Source organism: Tigriopus californicus, chromosome 7, assembly GCF_007210705.1.
Source record: "Tigriopus californicus strain San Diego chromosome 7, Tcal_SD_v2.1, whole genome shotgun sequence".
NCBI classification, from domain to species: domain Eukaryota; kingdom Metazoa; phylum Arthropoda; class Copepoda; order Harpacticoida; family Harpacticidae; genus Tigriopus; species Tigriopus californicus.
In genome coordinates this window covers 13400963-13408426 of record NC_081446.1, presented here as the reverse complement: position 1 = coordinate 13408426, position 7464 = coordinate 13400963, and positions in this window count along the sequence as shown.

Sequence of the window (7464 nt, the reverse complement as noted above, 5' to 3'; positions counted from 1 at the left end):
TTGCTAAGATCTTACCAAGGTGGTGCTAACCAAGTCATTTTGTGCCCACGTTGTACTGAACTTCAAGAGCTCATTGCTTTTGACGCATTCGTTCAATTGAAGTCAAAATTGACGAGCGCTTTTTGAGTCAACTAAAGTCGAACTTGTCTGAAGGAAAATACATTTGGTTGATTTGGATAAAAGTTACGTTTCCCCCACCCTACCGTCTCTGTCCAGTGATAACGTCGTCCTTGGCTAGGTTTAGTCGTTCCATGAGACCTGCATTCTTTTCCTCGACTCTGAAGCCTCGTGTTCGTGTTCCTCTCCTTTCGTCTTTATCATCTACTTGAGCTGGATCCATGGAAGCAGCTGTTTTCGTTCCGCTTTGATCCCCGGTTCCAGGAGGCCTTTCGAGGGGTTCAAAATTCTGTATGCCTCGTATTGGGAATTGCTCTTGAGGTTGACTTTCAGCTGAGGGTGAGACTTGTGGAACGGAATCATCAGCCAGTTTGGCAGTACTCGAGCACCGTCACAGCACTTGGATGCTGCCAGAGGTGGAAGCTGAGAGCGATCGAGAGGAAGAGAGAGGATCGCCTGGAAGCAGGACCTCGAAAGGATGCAAAGCCGAAACCTCCATCCACCCATCACTCTCAATCAACATCTTGCGAATTGGAAGTGCCAGACGGGAGCCCCTCCATCACGAAGCAGAAAATACAGTTTTGCAGTGAGCCAATGATATAAAAAGAAGTCCATATCAGTTTATGGAGCACATCCATACGCCCATGGTGGAGCTTATTTACCTATTCACCAGGGAACAAGATAACGCTCGAGATAATAAAGAGGAATATGTAGGCCGTGCATAATGCGGCAGTTTTATGAGGGTCTCATGAGGTGTTCGTGTTAAACATGACGAAATGTGACGGGTCATGGTCAAGAACGCTACTCTTAACTTCCTGGTCTTCAACTATCACTCAACATCAAGGGTCTAAAACTTTGTTCCATTTGAACTGTAAACGCTGCTGTGGTCTTCTTTGGAGAGAAGGAACAAATACTCATTGAAAATTTCAGTATGGAATATCTGAAAACAAATATTGAACTAGGCGCACAACTACGAATGATAGCTCATGGAATTACACCTCTTCCCATCATTGGTTCGGAAATCTGGGGTTCCACAAAGAACTGACAAAGATTGAACATGGTCCTTCTTGGAAACGCTGGCAAAACGAGGCTTCTGTCGTTTATGCGAAGGCAACTAGTTTTTCATGGGAAGAGCAGGCCATCTATCATGTTCCATTCAAACCGATTTGAGCTTTGGACCTCCCTCGTTCTCCCTTATTGTTCCTATTATTGGAGATCCAAGAATGGTATCACTGTGAACGAAGCATTGGTTAAGAAAGTGATATATAATCTTTACATGTTGATATGTTGTAACATCCTCAAAACTAAGTTAATAGCAGGGCTTTGCACTGAATGTTCCCATGGCGACTGAGTGATCACTCGCAATTGCCAGGTCATAGAGGTAAAACGGTTAGAGTGCTAAAGCGATAATGCTTACCTCTGATTATAAAAACCAAGGTCCACCCCAAATACAGAAGACATTGAAATATATTTAATGGGAAGATGTGACATCAATATCCCATTTTTAAGGCACAAAAAGTTCTGTCTAAAAGTGATTAGACCTATCAGATCTACACTAACTTGGCTACAACGACCTATCTGACTTAAACTCTCCTAATGTATATTCAACACTCTCTTTCTCTCAAAATTAAACCTTTTTTATACCAGACTACGAATGTGTAATCATACCTGCTTAAAGGACTCGTACTCGACCGCCCTGGGGTCGCAATATCAAGAGTGCTTCTTCTCTACCCTCAACCCCGAGAATCATTAGGCCTTAATAAGGTCGGCAGTACAACTCTGATAATGCAAAGAATCACACCCGTGGAGAGATGATGAGGCTTACATAGAGACATTGACGCCCAAACCGAGCGCCCAAATGAATAATTACACCATGGCCAGGCGAGTGGGTGGCCTCGAAAATTCAGGCCATAAATCTACTCTCATCTTTATTCATGGTGGACGAGCTCATCTGCGAGTTCGTCCTTCATTATTCGGATGGGAAAATAACCAATTGTGAACTTGGCCCTAAGTTGTCGTTGAACACAATACTTGAGAAAGGCTTTTGGGGTATGAACCAAAATAAATTTAAAACTCTTTTTTAGAAACAAAGACTCAGTCCTACATAATCATTCATCGCACCAGAGTGCGGGAAGAACGAGGAATATCATGATTTATTTTTGTTGATGGATGAGGACTGACAGGTTTGAATGAAACATAGGAATACTCTTATGACCCTCGCAACATCTAACTTTGATTACCTCAATGCAGTACAAGAATAATTCGGCCTACCAAAGTAAGATTGACAATCCAAGATTGCCCCTCACTTTCAGACAGTCTCATCATTGGATATTGATTCCCCCAACAACCACTATTTACTCCTTCAAGCCATTCATTAGACTATATGTTTGTCTATATGTAGTACGAGACAAGAGCCCTTCAAATCATTACCTATCATGTGGAAAACTATCAGACATCTGAGGATCTCGATAATGACAACAATGTTTTATGGCCTTTGCAAAATCGCCCTTAGTTCAAGGAGTTGAAAACCAAACGAAAAGCAATGTTTATTGTCTATCATTGTTTATTGCATGGCCACCCATAACACATAGAGTGTATAGAGGGTATAGGCTAGAGAAGAACAGGGAAACAAGAGAGGAGAGGATTATGAAACTAATTAAGAACACCAGTCGACTGAATTGAGGCATTGGTGGCCCTTCTTGTGTGCGGCGTCAAATCAAGACTCGGAAGGAACAGAAATCCAGCTTCTTCAAGGCCGTCTTGAAGGAGGTACAGGAGGACGTCTGTCGAAGTTCCAACGGCAACGCATTCCAATACGTTTTGACACGAATGGCAAAGCAATGGCCACGACACCTCAAGTTGAAATTATCCACTTTTGGTAAGTTTTGGGACGTGCTTCTCGTGTTGAATGGATGGACGGCAATGTCTCCAAGAGAAAAGAGGAGATCCTCCGAATTCCACCGAAATAAAATCACCTTCTCAGGGAAGAGTTTGTGAGCAAGAACTAAGTCCAGTTCAATTCTTCGCTTTTCCAAGGATACCAAGCCTAGTGTTTCTAGTCTGTCGTGATATGGCAGGTCTCTGCACTTGCCCGGCACTTTTGTTCCCCGCCTCTGCACAGACTCAATCGCACGAATATCTTTCTTTAAAACTGGACACCACACTTGGGTGCCAAATTCCAACAAGGGCCGGACGTAGGTCTTGAACAACTTGGCCCAGATCTCACAATCCCTTGTTATAAAGTGACGTTTAAGCAAGCCTAGAATACGATTTGCTCTTACTTTCACGTCTGAGCAATGCCTGCTGAACGTATTTGATGGGTCAAAGGTGATTCCAAGATCTTTTTGAGAGACTTTTTTGGACAGGAGAGAACCATTCGTCAACGAGTAAATGAAAGGCCTAGAGTCTCGGCGTCTTCCAAAACTCATAAACGTGCTTTTCAGGGAGTTCAATCCCATGCCGTTTACCGAGGCCCATCTTTCAATCGCTGAAATGTCCCTCTGAAGAGCTTGTACGTCTCCTAGGTCACTGATCTTTCGGAAGAGCTTCACATCGTCTGCAAATTTCAACATCCGTATTACGTAACATATGCGATAGCTTCAACTTTTATGGCCATTCAGCTGGAAATGCATCACTGAGTATGTTGAGCAGAATCTATTACCATTGTCTGGAACAACAACCAATCTGCTGACGATCTGGTCCATTTTCCCTCCCGGTCGGAGGTCAATCGACCTGGCACAAACACAATGGACCCCTGCGCATTTGCTTGAGTTCCAATCGTCGCCTTGGAAGAAAGAACAAGAGCCGAGCGAGATCTTGGACGAAAATAGCTGACGCAGAAGGCCACCAAGAACAAGAACGATCAAAATGGAGAAGGCCTGATGGATGAGGGTCATGGTCATGTTTGGGTAATGTGAAGGAAGACCTTGTAAGTGGCATGTTTTCAAACACTTTGCCAGGGACCAAGTTTGGACATTGTGAACCGGTCCAAAAGAGGGCGGGGAAAGCTTCTATTAATTTCCCTTTGTGGCTCATTTGCATGGAATAAATCTGGCTCGAAACTGAAGCGGATCTCTTCGAATGATGAGTGAACGTGTATTTCGCTGGTCGAATTGGTATTGCATTTAGTTGTAATAACATAACTATTGCGAATATTTGAGCTTGAGATGAAGCAAAAATGGCCTTGGGGTTTATTGGCAATCAGGAAGAGCTGCAAGAGGTTGTCCAACCAAACATATTTTTTTTGTTATCTTGTGCAAAAAGAACTTTCTCTTGCATTCCCCTCTTCAAGGGAGTTCATTAACAGAGTAAAGAGGATGTTCCAAATATGATGCAGTGCTGGTCAAAAAATCTGCAGGATCCTCAGTTACATGTGAGAAGTGCCCTTGAGAATTTATGAAGGCAATTAAAGCTACGAGAATCTGAAGTAATTGACCAACAAAAAAGGACTTCCTGTGCTGAGTTTGATGAAACTTGGGAAATGCTGAAAACATCTGACTGTTTCAGCAATTCCTTCTCTTTTCAGCATGGATCGAGCTTCGTCAGTTTGCATCGCTGATCGAATCTAAACCAAGATATCACGTAGAGCTCGTCAGGGGTCTCAGCACTTCAACTAGAAGCATGTTGTAGCGATTAAGGAACAACATGTCTATTTATGGAACATGTGAGTAAAAGGGATTTGTCCCACCTCTTGCACACGAACTTAAGCCCGAGTTCCCGCACAATTCCTCTCAGACTTTAAGTTGCCAAGGCGTTTTATAACACTCCAATTCAACCTAATGGCCCAATAGATAGCTATTTAATCAAGGGGTGTCAGTTTCTGCTCGCGTGGATATGGTTACCCATTCTATAAAATAGACCAATTTCTGTCTTGATGCTTTGTTTTATTCAGTATTATTCTGGAGGACCTATGGGGATGCTGTCAGGGGTCCTCCTTGTCCAGTGTCAATGATGACTCCCTTCATCTTCTATGGTCTCAGGACCTTCATGAAAGACTGTTTGGAGCGAAAACACTACGCACAGCTGGAGGGAAGGCACCGTATGCCCCTGGTATTTCAATTGGAGGCCTCCCCCCATGATTACTAAATAGAATACTCACAACATGCCATGAATGCAATTCATTTTCCAGACTCTATTGACCTGGATCACTATTTATTGCGACAGATCTGTCATTGGATTATTGGTAGATTTACATGTCTACATGATGACATTTGTTCCCTCCTACGGAATTTTGATAGAATTCACCAAAAGCAACTCAAACGCATTACAATTCAATAAAAAGGAATCTGCCCAATATTTGGTAGAGGCTGAATCACAAAACACCCTCTGAAGTGCAGAACGTAAATCATATTTCGGATATTGTAGGAAGCCTAAAGGACTCGTCTCATTCACACTTGATTGTCCCTAGTAGTAAAGGCACATTTGTATAACATTATGTATTTTTAAGGCTTTCTAGCATCTATATTGGACTCTTTTGCCACTCCTTGACTCTTGAATTGTGGGTCACACGTGTAGTAATTCTACCCCCAAAAAATTGAAGCTTCATTTTCCTTGCTGTGCTTCCCACCGTTTTTCATATCATTCGTGTAAAAAACCGTATTAGAAAAGATGCTGTTTTTGATGGTCGTCATTGGGCTCTCAAAAAGGTTACATGGTTTGAGTTGCTTTAACATCATTTGCCTTTGTAACCTTACGATGGAAAGTTGCTTCCTGTTAACTGGTACTAGAGACTTACTTTCCAACAGCAAATTACCTCTTTGGCTAAAAGAGGTTTCCAACAATGCAGCTACCTTTCCTCAACGTTGTAGCGGATAAGAATTACACGGAAATTCTTGAGAGGAAAAACGATTTTTCATGATTACTTAAAGTGGTTTAAATGCATTATGTCGGTGTCTTTTTCCAACATTAGGACAAAAACGGCTCTACTCCTACTCCTTAGTTAAGACAATGAGTCATCATTAAAAACATTCTTCTCTTGAGTGCTTGCCTTCAAAAGATGTCATCAATTTCTTTCGTACTTTAATTGCGGTTCTTAGACAAAAAAAATATTTCAATGGTTTATTCGCAATGATGTGACAGGACAAAACTTTTCGAATATACTGATATTATAATATCTTTAGTGATCTCATTTTTGTGAAGTAGATAAAATAGACAGTGTAACATCATGTTCTTGTGGCGGCTCGTGAGTGAAATCGTACTCCTGCTCGTAGAATGTCATAAACATGACAATATGACAAATGATTCAGGGCCAGTCAATAGAAAATATACTAAAAAGCACTGTATTATCAATTGCTTTAGTCTTGTGCCCATGGAAATAACACCATTCCCAAGCTCCGTGCACCCCCTACTCCTCTATAGGTTTTGGGTGAAAAAGAGGTTTTTTTCGGAGACATATGTTTAAAGAGACTTTTTGCCCGTCGCAATACATATACAATAACTAAGGCCGAGTTCATTCTCATTTTCCATTTACTTAATATAAGATATGATTTTTCATGAGATACAAATGAAATTGGTCATTCATTGGGACACTTTATCTCCTTCAAACCCTATCGGCACCCCGGTTGTATCTTTTTGGACACCCCCACTACAACTATGGACTTCTAGAAATATGGACTGCAAACAGATTCGGTAATTTGTACCTCCTTCACCTTTCACTTCTGCCAACTTCAACACTTCATAGGACCACAAGATCTTCTCAAATTCATGAGCTTGGTCAAATTAGGCCCAAAATAATGCTCGGGATCCCTTGGAGATGTAGTCAAATTTATGAGGTAATCACTAAGTAAACTTGACTTTTCCGCATGCTCTTAATCAACAACATAAGCCTTTGACATTAGCTGTCTGAAACGAACCGTCGAACCGAACTGACTTGCCTTGAGTTGAATATATCTAAGGTTCTTTTCTTATTACTACCATTCAAAAAAAGGCTCAGAATTCCCCCAACCATGGATATGATTTGAAGGAAAGGCCGATCACAGTCCATATATCTAGAGGTTCACGTTCCAACACATTCAAAAGCGATGATGGCCATTCACTTCGGGAGCCAGACCAAACCGGACGAGAGAACGTATGAGCTGTCACTTATGAGAGTAAAGTAAATCCACTGATGTTACAACTATGGAAAAAAATTAGCAGCAAAATTATGGGTAGACAATGTGTAGACAAAAAAGTCGAAAGCAAAGACAAAACCAAAGCTGGCATCATGGAGACGAAAGCTCTGGAACTTTCTAACCAGGGCTGCTACTCAATAAACTAGAAAGAAAAGCATGCAATTATGATTAATTTTCAATTTGTAATGGTCGACAAAGCAGCTTCTTTTCAGAAAAGTTGAGTCTTCCAAGAAAAGAG